This window comes from Gossypium hirsutum, chromosome A10, assembly GCF_007990345.1.
Source record: "Gossypium hirsutum isolate 1008001.06 chromosome A10, Gossypium_hirsutum_v2.1, whole genome shotgun sequence".
Taxonomy (NCBI): Eukaryota; Viridiplantae; Streptophyta; class Magnoliopsida; order Malvales; family Malvaceae; genus Gossypium; species Gossypium hirsutum.
In genome coordinates, this window is record NC_053433.1 from 86,542,584 (window position 1) to 86,554,724 (window position 12,141).

Consider the following 12,141-nt stretch of genomic DNA (forward strand, 5'->3'; position numbering starts at 1 on the left):
GACTTTGATATATGTGTGCGAATAAGATCCTGTCTGGGACCATGGCATCGATATGTGATTACATGTAAGACCACGTCTGGGACGTTGGCATTGTACGATATGTGTGATTATCCGAGTGTCCTATCCAATTCCGAATGGTTCATCGGGCAACGATAAGTTGTTATCAAATGTTCAAAATGAGCTAAAGTAATCAGGTATGAATTGGTTTATTACCTACTTGAGATAAGGTAAGTGAGTTACTAATGTGAACATGTGTACTATGTGAAGTATATTCGGCCATTGTTATGTATATGTATGTGATATTATATTTTAACTCAAGAGTATATGTATATGTGTTAACATAATGATAATTAGCATTGAAATCGAAAGATATTTTGTTAACATTTATATATGTGTAATCGGCATTTAGTAAAATTATTTGCAAAAGTATATGTTATAAGTGAAACCATAAGATTCCGGGTCTAATATGATTATGTTAGTATAATTAAATTTACTTTAAATGAATTTTTCATGTCATTGAATAGTTTATTTGCTTATGACTTACTAAGCGTGTGTCTATTTCTGTTTTATAGATTTTGGATCAAGTTATGAGCTCGGGGATCATCAGCAAAGTTCATCACACTATCTACTGTTTCGATACTTAATAAGTTAAACTCGAATTATGGCATGTGTAGGCTAGCCTTGGAGTTAGTTTATTTTGAAAACATATGTATATAAGCCATGCGAAAATGGCCTAACTTCCTTACTTGAAATCGGTTATGTTTGATTATGGTTTGAGTACATTTTGGTTAAAATGTTATTCGCTATGGATGAGTGGGGTTTGTGATATGTGTTTTGTGCATTGAAGTTGATTAATGACTTTGGCTATGGTATGAATGTATTGACTATATTATATACATAGGTATGTTTGATTTTTTTGAATGTGGTTCATACTAAGATAAAGTATATATGTGAAATTGGTTATTAAATTTAAGGTTTTATTATGTGAATTTGAATAAGAATGATTTAACTTGATTGTTAAGTATATTCGGTTATATGTTAAAATTTAGTTAAGGTTAATACTTGACTTGTGATTCGGTACTTGATCATATTAATATGTTTAGATACATAATGAGGTAATGATAAATGCAAGTACGTGACCTTAAGATATATATATATATATATGATAGTGTTTAATCATATGTTTTGGTTAAGGAGTAATAGATGGATGTGTATGGTGTTATAGCATGTAATCCATTAGCAAATTAAAATGCATGTCATTTATATGAAGCGTATTTGGTATATGCTTATTGTGTAAAGTAAATAAAAAAAATATGTATGGCTATGTGGGCTTGATAGCTATTCGAAAATCATCAAATATGTATAGGTAAATTTTCTTAGCCGATTAGATAAAAGATTAATATGGTTTTTGTATCAGCCTCTAATAGTACATTATTTGTAAAATTTTGGTTAGTTTATTTGAGTAGTTTAGTTGGTTGAGTTGGTGATATATATATATACACACAAATACATAATTATTTATTCATGGTAAGCAAATGTTGTAGTTAGGCAAACAAATGCTATTATGGAATGTTTCATTTTTATTGAATGAAATGATGTGTGTTTGCTTGTACAAAGTATGCGCATAACATTTGTATGATAATAAGATATTTTACATTTAAATTATTCAAATGTCATAAAAGTTAAAGTATACATATTTGATAAGTATGTGAAATGAAATGCATTTGGTTATGAGTTTAACATTTAATTTTCATGTTTTTTTTGTTGTCATTGTTTGATTATAAATTCTGGAAATTATATGAAATATTAAATCGAAGTGTGATAGTTTGGTTTAAAATTTTACTAGTTAATGTGTAATGAAAGTCTATTCTGAATTGTCTTATGATCGGTAATGCCTCGTAACCCTATTTCGACGACAGATAGGGGTTAGGGGTGTTACATTAAGTTAATTAAACTTGTCAATTATCAATGTTATAGGCTAACCATACATAAAAAAAACATAAAATGGGCATACATCGAGCATTAGAATCACTCAGCAAATTTTCCCATAATTGTTACATAGGTATCAATACTAAGGGAGTTGTATCAATATTTTCTTTAAGTGGTATCGGTACCACAAGGAAAATACATACCAAACTTGCATTCTATTTCTCACCAAAATCCCCAAAAGTCAAAAACAATCAGTACCTTTCGCAAGCTATCGATAAATTTACCTCAAGAATAAATACTCAGGCCAAGGTATCGATACCAATTCTATATTCTGACTCCCTGGCTTTCAAAGTTATCGAGGTATCACTTTTCAAAACCAAAATATCGATACATCTACTCTGGACTATAAAATCTTAGCCTACATCAACATTAAAACCATTCAAACTTAATCCTAAACAACATGCTTCATTCACCTAGTTAATGAAACATCAAAATATCCGAAATAGCAATCTCGATATCATGTTCAAGTCCACAAACTTCCAAACATAGATAGCATGTAACCAACCCAAAATTTGACTTAGCATAACCGCTATAAAATCTACCATATTGGCCTATCACATTGCGTTTATTCCTAAAAAATAAATAACCATAAAACACCTACTAATAGAAGCTAAATAATCGGCTTGGATTAATCCCTTGATGGCCACACTGTTCACACCGACACTACTTATCTGTAATGGTTAAAAAGGAGTGGGTGAGCTTAACAAGCTTAGCGAATGCTCAGAATAACCACTATGTAAACATGTCATTATGCATCAACAAGGAAGACATGCAACATAATTGTAATAACTTCTACTCCTATGTCATATTTTACGCATTTAATCATCGTTCATGAATATTTACATATTAATCACATGAGTACTTAAGCATATATTTCAACATATATCAATAACACTTAATCACATTCAGTTACTTTTTGTATAAATTGGCTCTTAGATTATGAAGCATAAAGTGGACTCTATCACCACACATCGGATACGTGGATCTCCATCACACCATAATGACTCAAAGAGTCGAACATGTCTTATAAGTGAAGCATATAGCTAACACTCTCCAACACACCACATATACATATCCAGTGATTGGAGCTTAGTTCACATTCCCTTATTACTCTGAAACTATCCCTGGGCCTCAACGCCCCACATATATCACAACACAAAGGTGGATACTCACAATCCTATGGCATGCCAACTATATACAACGGTCTCATAAGGTCACAAGGCCAAAATATTCACATTATTATCACATATTTACTTACTGATTTTCCACATATATTCTCTGTATATTCACATTAGTAGCACAATATAATATCTACATATGGCATGACAACATATCCAATTATTTACTGTAACATGGCATGAATAGCATACCTTCATATTCACTTTCACAATGGTCATCACAATCTTATAGCATATATCGTAGCATCTCATATATGTTTATGATTCCAGAATTTCACAAGTTCACAGGAAAATATATTTCACATTTAATCATAGGCGTGAGAAAACATACACTCGGAATTTATAGTAGGGGTTTAGGCTACCTCTGAAGTCCCAATTACACAATGAATCATCTATGAGTAGCGATCCCAAAACAGTCACTAGAAATATGCTTTCGCCGAAAATCCGAAAGCTTAGACAAGCTTTTCTTTGCCTTTATCTCTACTTGTTGAAGGTCCTATAGACTTCGACACTTCAATAAGACAAACCACACAAGCACACAATCAACAATCAGTTATCGACTCACCTTAAACAATTAAAAAATAGCCTAAACTACGTTCACTTTTAACTGAAACCTTCGACATGAAAAATTTAAATTCAAATATCTAGACCTACACTTAATATTTTCATACGAAATGAATTTTGTTCATCTATATAACCATCTATGACTAATTCCCCACCTTTAAACTATACAAAAGTACATGCTTTAAGGTATCGACATTTTTCGACAAGTTTTGACCATTATAATAAAAATTCAATAAAACTCAAGAATTCCTTAACAAAACTTCAAAGTAAATTTAGAAACCTTCTAATTATACTAAAAAAAGTTGAAAAACACTTTAAAACCAAGTTTTAATCCACAAACCCGAAATCCAGCATTAATGACCAAAATTTCAGCTTTTATCTAAAACATGCGTTTCAAGGGCTAGAAATTTGATTTAAAAGTCTAGATAACATTTAAAACTAATAGGAAGTTGATTGGTTACCTTGAATGTTAGAAAAATGAAATTTGGTGAAATTCTAAAAAATTCACTCTTGAAGAAGATGATGAAATTAATGAAGTTTTTGGGTGTTTTCTTAATTTCAATGGAGATTTATAGTTCCAGAGATGTTGGAAATCAAAAGGGATTAGGAATTGGGAGTAAAAATAAATTGGGAGAGAATAGGAGAGTAAGGGACGGCATAAGTACGGAGAATAAAGAAACTAACATGAAACCAAATTAGAAAAAGGGGTTTTAGGTTGAAATTTAAAGTTTGCTCAAATTGCTTCATTAAAACTCTAAATTTTGATTCTTTTACAAATCAGTCCTATTTCCAAAATAAAAGATATTTAAAACTCATTTTCATAAATTTGTTAAATATCCTAATAGCGTTTGTTGAAAATGTTATCGGTTACCAAACTTATAAAATTCCAAGCACATATAAGCTAAAATTCCTAAAATACGCTCGAAACTTATAGGCCCTATTTTTTGGTGTTACAAATCTCCCCCTCTGAAAAGAATTTAGTCCTCAGAATTCCCTACTGACACGTCATTTGTTTAATCACAAAATATGATATTTCTACTTTTAAGCTAACTATCACTCTTTTGCTGCACACACTGATTGTTATTCCCTCTAACTTTCTACTGCTTTTCTTAGTGATCCTATTCAATACCACGAACTTATTTTACAATAACTTTGCTAACAGTTTCCTTTATTCACTATGACACTCTCTATAACAGTCCATTTTTCAATGGTGACAGAATAGTGGTTTTGAAACCATGAATTTCCATCATGTCGACTCGTAAATATTATTTATAGAATATTAGAGTTGTATTAAAATATGTTTAAGAAATTTTAATGTTTAGATAGCTAGTTAAAGAAAAAGGACTAAATTGTAAAAGGTGTAAAACTTGTTAATTATTGCATTTAGATGATTTAATATCTTAACTAATAAATGTGGAAGGGCGAAAAAGGCAGTTAGACCTTATTATTAGATAGTGGAAGGTAATGGGGTTAATTTAAAGAAAAATTGAAAGAAATTTATGTTTAATGGCAATTTTGTAATTAAAACAAAATTAGGTGAAGAATAAACATTTTCTTCTTCTTCATATTTTTGAAACACCATAGAAGGAGACTCCAAGCTTTGGTTTCATATTCCTTGTGCATGTGAGCTCAATTCTCATCTATTTCTTGTAATTCTTATGTTTTTAATATCGTTGCAACTCGATCTAGCTAGCCTGTACCGTCGTTTATGAATATGTTAAAAATATTAGAAATTTCCATTGACGAATCTTGAATTTTTTTATGATAATTATGTGTTTGAAGCTTTGATTGTGGTATATGGTTGTTTTGTGAATTGATTTTTATTAGACTTTGATTTAAGGGTTAAATTGTTAAAATGTCAAATGTTAAATATCAAGGTTTATTTGTGAATGAGAAGTGTTTTGTGGACTATTTAGAAGCCTTGAATATTTGACTGAAAATTTTGACTTGAGAAAATGGATAATTTGGTGATTTTCGAGTTAAGGGACTAAATTGCAAAACTCGTAAAAGTTAAGGGTAATTGTATAATTTTAAAAAATAAAAGGGTATAAAATGTAGGATAAATTGTAATATGAAATGTAAGCTAATAATTGGGTAATTTTATATTTTAGATCAATACCCTATTAATTTACGTGGATTGTAATTTACCCTAAACTTTTGCAACTATTATAACTCAATCCAGGTAAGTCTGTATGGATTGTAATTTAATGTCTATATGAATTTTATGATGATATCATATGAAATAATGGATATAAATTATTCTGTTGATGATGTAAATTGTTTGGGAAAATATGGTTAATATCGATACTTGGGCTGGATGAACACGAAATAGAATACAACTAAATGATGGTGTGTTATACAAGGTTGGAGTGGAGATTGATGTAGAGAGATTTATATATTTTTCCTGAGTTTACCGAGGTTTAGCATTTGTTATGAATTCTCGTGTTATACTACCCTGATCTAGCGTGTTATAAGAGCAGATGTACAGCTTGCGGGCTAGGCACTTCGTATGGTTGTGTGTTTTTGGTTTAATTAGCTCTTATGGGAATTTGGCATGTTACTGGTTGGATTAGCTCTTATGAACGTTCGGCGTGTTATCTATTGGATTAGCTCTTGTAAGCGTTTGGCATGTTCTGGTCGTATTACTTATGTACTCGTATCTGTAAGTCTTTCATTAGGTTGTAAATCATTGTATTATAACTTGTTTAAGGATTTTGAATGGCATGACATTTATTTGACATCTTGAATTGACTTCGTTGTGGAAATATATGTTTTACAGGAAATTATCATTTGAGCTTTGAATTGAACTATGGAATTCACCGGTTTGACATTGTGGATGACATGAAATACTTGTTGTTGAATTTTTTATTGAATTGTTATAATTACTTTGGTAGGATTTATCATTTATGTGCATTGTGTAACAACCCGCTTTTTAGTGATATTAAAAATTATGGTTTCGAGGCCACAAATCTGGTGAGTATGTTTGTAAATATTATTATTTAATATTTATGAGTCTAATATGGTATTAAAATAAATTTTTTTATTGGCAATTTATGCTATTTGAATGAACATTTATGTTCAAGTGGTAAAAGCTTAAAGTCAAGTGTTTTTAGAAAATAAGGTGTCAAGACCTCGTTTCTATAAGTCGAGTTGTGAATATTTTTATAAATAATTATGGAGTTAAAGTTTCGTTAAGAAATTTTAATGTTTAGATAGTTAATTAATTGCAAAAGGACTAAATTGTGAGAGTTGCAAAAGATGAATTCTATTAATTAAATGGATCAGTTAGCTTTGAAAATGTGAATTAATGGACTTGAGTGGCAATTATACCATATTTAATGTGAATGGATATTCATGGATAGGTTGCATGGTAAATTTCATGATTTTAAAAGGGTATATTAGTAATTTAATAATTAAAACTAAAACAAACCAAATCTAAATCTTCTTCTTCTTCATTCATTAATTCAACTGAATAGATATGGTGTAGGGAGGAAAAAGAATTTGACCAAGCTAAAATTTTGATGCGTGGTATGTGATTTGATCTCGTTTCTAATAATTTTTATGTTTTTGATATCGTTGCAACTAGGTTCAACTAGCTCGTACCTTCGTTTTTGAAACTGTTAAAGATTTTGAATTTTGTCATTGATGAAACTTGTGATTTTAGATGTTAAATTATGAATTTGAGGTATTAGTTGTTATTTATAAGTATTTTATTAAGTGATTTTTTTATGAATTTACCGATTAGGGACTAAATTGTTGAAATAGTAATAGTTCAAGGACTTGATATGGACTCAAATGGAGGCTATGAAAATTCAGCTAGTATGAATTTGCAATAAAAATGGTTAATTTGCATGTTTTAGGCTTAGGGACTAAACTAAATAAAAATAAAATGTTAGGGGAAACTTTTTAAAAATATCAAAGATGACTAAATTGCATAAAATAATTTTTTTTACTATCTAAATTAATAAATTGAAAGAAATTATTAATTTTGAGTAAGATCGAGTAGAAAATAGAAGAGAATGGAAAATTACCAAAAAGCCCCTATACTTTGATATTTCTACAATTTAGCTAGGTAAGCTCGTAACTTGATTAAATAAATTAATTATGGTTTAGATTGTTTAATATCTAATCGTTTATATATGAATTGAGTTTATTGGCTTGAAGGAAAATGATTAAGACCATAGTTGAAAGACACCATACTAGAAATGAGTAAGATCATGACTTAAAGACGTTATGAAATCACTATTTTATCGAGAAAGACCATGAATAAAAGATGTTGGGGCATCATTATTCTATTGAATAAGACCATGACTGAAAGATGTTATGGCATCACTATTCTATCGAGTAAGACCATGACTGAAAGAAGTTATGGCATCACTACTCTATCGAGTAATACCATGACTAAAAGACGTTATGGCATCACGATTCTATCGAGTAAGACCATGACTGAAAGACGTTATGGCATCACGATTCTATCGAGTAAGACCATGACTGAAAGACATTATGGCATCAGGATCCTATTGAGTAAGACCATAGCTAAAAGACGATATGATATCATAAAGCAAAGGAATAAGACCATGGTTGAAAGACACTATGGCACATTCTGATCATTTGATATTCAGGTAACATGTTTCAAGTGAGGTATGTATTGGAAGTATGAATATGAGTTGAATGTTTGACTAGTATAGTTTGAGATTGAATATTAATGCCTTGGTGTAATTATATATTCTTATTATGTCTATAAATACATTAAATCGTGATGTTGTAGTGTGTTTAGAGAATTAAACAGTTACTTGAGTATTTTCCTAATGTTCAATATTATTTCATTCGCTTCAACAGGGATGAAAAAGGAAAGGTATCTGTTCAAATGAACTATGTCATGAAGTTACAAAAAAAAAAGAAAGAAAAAGAAAGGTATGTATTCGAACGAACTTGTCATGAAATTATGAAAAGGATTGAAATGGAAAGTTTATAGGAAAGTATGTTATGCTCATGGAAATACTGCATTTAAAAGAAGTATGTTCATGTACAATAGTTCATCTTATGTTAATTCAAGTGAATTACATTTGAATAGACTTACATGTGTTGTTGATGTGTTTAAGCTTGTGCCAAGCTTGTGATTATGATTGTTGTTTATGCTTATACTTTGTACTATGTAAATGAAATGGGTAAGAAAAAAGAATGAAACGGTAAGCTCATAATTGGGATGTAATATAAGGTTATAAAAGGTTTGACGTGATAAATAATGTACTTATATGTGAGAAGTCTATTTATGCTATGGGAGAATTACCTATATCATAGATAAATACACTAACTCATAAAATGATAATGTTGTTTAAGCTTATGCTTTACATTTGGTATGGAAAGGAAAGTAAGTAAATAGAACATTTCATAATATTATGAAAAGGTTGATGATTATGTTTTACGGCTTATAAATTTCAATATGTTATATATGAAAAATATATGTGATGTTATTGAATATACTTAATTGTGAGCTAAATTGTGTTCAGTAGGTTTATATTAAGTTTAAAATATTAGTGTTGAATAATGTTCAATCTATGTATTATAGTATTGAAGTGATAAGTTATGTTTCATGTTCTACGAGCTTACTAAGCATTCATTGCTTACGTAGTTGTTAAGGTTATCAGAAGCTCGATTGGGTTGGAAGCTCGTCGGAGATCTATCACACTATCCAGTGATTATATTGGTAGATTTTGATGTCTTGATCAAGGTTATAATGGAATGTGTAGGTGGATTTGTGTATAAATAATCTAGTGGTTGTTTTGGTATGTATAAGTATCATTATGGTTAATGTACTTATGGTATCTTGATGGTTGGTGTTAATATGGTTAAGTTGATGCATGATTTTATGACCAAAGAGGTAAGTTTGACATGTTTGCAATATGGTTAATTAAGGTATGCTTGAATATGAAATTTAGTTAATTGTGTTTGTATGAAAAATGACCAATTAGGTATATGTTGGTGTAGTTCTATGTGGTCAATTATGGTATAACTTGGTATGGAATTAAGCTAAATATATATGGATGAGTTATGATCAAATATGTATAAGTTTAGGTATATGTGTGTTTGAGATGCATGAGAATAATGGTTCAAATAGTAAGCTATATTGACATGGTATAAGTCAATTATGGTATGTTTTAAAATGCTAGCAAGGTAACCAATTATGCAATTGTTTGGTTAAGTTGAATGCTTGCTTTTGAGGTGCCTTATATGGCATATTTGTTGAATGAAATTTGGTCATTCGAATTGCTCTTATTATGCATGTTTTAGGTATGTTTTGATGCTTGATTGTGTGTGCAAATGGCTTGTAGGTGTGTACTTAAATTGGGTGAAAGAAAGTGCATGAATTTGGCTTATTTGTTGTCCACACATCCTAAGATACGGGCGTATGTCTCAGCCTTGTGCGACACACGGCCATACAACATGGTCGTGTATCTCCTGTAAGTTTCAAAGGGTAGCAAGTTAGGCAGTTACACGGCCTAAGACATGGGCGTGTGTCTCAGCTGTGTGAGGCACATAGGCTAGCCACACGACCATATGACCCCTGCAATATGAAAAATTCTATCTTTTTCCATGAAATTCAAAATATTTTTGATTTAGTCCCAAATCGTTTCTAAAGTGTCTCTAATGCCTCGAAAGCTCGATTAAGGGACGATATGCATGTGTATGAATGGACTTTGATATGTTTAATGAAATGATTGGAAATGTATGTTTTAAGTTATGGTTTTACGGTAATGCTCCGTGACCCTATTCCAGTGATGGATAGGGATTAGGGGTGTTACACGTCGAACATACTAAGCATTAATAATCTTACTTGTCTAAATTTTTGTTTCTTGTAGATACTCTTGAAGGTTGGACGATCAGATCAGCACTCAAGTTACACTATCCATTTGATTTCAGTAGCTTTTGAAGGTTTTTTTTTAATTTTATGGCATATAATCGGCTTGTTTTGTCATTACTTTTGTTTTGGTATGTATATACGTAAAGAGTGAGCTTAAGTGCAAGTTCGTAACATGAGCATCTCTACATGATCTTGATGTTTACTTGGCAAATGTTTAGATAATGACTTGTTTTGGATTACGAATTATGGAAGATGTTTTTGTTATAAACTTGTAGTATATGTATGACTAAAAAGTCTATTTGAATTGTTGTGATTTGAGGTGCCTATGATAGGCATATTGGTTAGAAGTTAAGTTGTGTGAATTGGTAAGTTTTGGTTGAAGATTTATATTGTTGTATAAGTGTGTATATTTGTGGTACTATTAAGGGTATATTAGTTAGGCATCTAAGATGGTTGAATTAGCATGATTCAAGCTTATTTAATGTCATTTTGAATAGGTCTAATGGCTGGTAAATAGATTACTTAGTGTCCAAGAAGTCTTGAAATGGTAAACTTGATATTTATGGTTCATTTAAGTCCACACAACCTGAGACGCACCCGTGCCACATAGTCGTGTGTGGCAACAAGGCCATGTGTATTAAGTTTTTCTGTTACACAGTCTAGCACACAGCCTGCGACATGACTGTGTGTTACAAGTCAGGGAGTTACTCAGGGTAGGGCATAGCCGTGTGTCCCAATTTCGAAAGTTAGACGACCTAGGACATTCCACGTGGCCATGTGTCCCTTATTTTTTGAAATTTTCTATATTTTCCTAACATTTTCTTATTTGTTTCAAATTAGTCCATGAGGGTTTTAAGATTAATTCTTTAGTCCTTAAGGCTCGATTTAAGCCTCGTAAATATAAGATATTATTGTACTTTAATTATTTTATGGTATTTGGGAAATTATATTGAAATGATCATGATTTTACTTATTTTTTTCTGTTAACTTGCTGTAGCATTCTTGTAACCCTATTTTAGTGACAAATACAGATTTAAGGGTGCTGCATTTAGTGGTATTGGCTTAAGAATAGCTTGTGACTTTTTGAAGAAATGGCTTTCCCTTTCGATGATTTTCTTTGATTTGTAGTTTCACTGTTAAAAGAAGAAGTGTATAGTTGGTGGACTATATTGATAGTTGTAGTACCGAGAGAGAAACTTTATTGGGGTTTCTTTTAGACCGAGATTAAAAAAAGTACGTTAGAAAATGATATCTGGAGAAGAAAAAGAGAGAATTTCTTGAATTAAGGCAAGAAAACAAGTTAGTGGCTGTGTACGAGAGAGAGTTTGTGTATCTCGGTAAATATGCTATAACACCCCAAACACGACCTAGACATTATGGCCAAATCTAGCGGTGCCACATCGGAGTGCTTTTCGAAAAATAACTTAGGCTGACGAAAAACCCGTTTGGAAATTTGAAACTCTTTGTTAGAACTCAATTCATTTAAGCTATTCATTGCTCTTTTTATACTGTTGTTACTTTTAAAACTCTATTTGTAACGGAAGCATT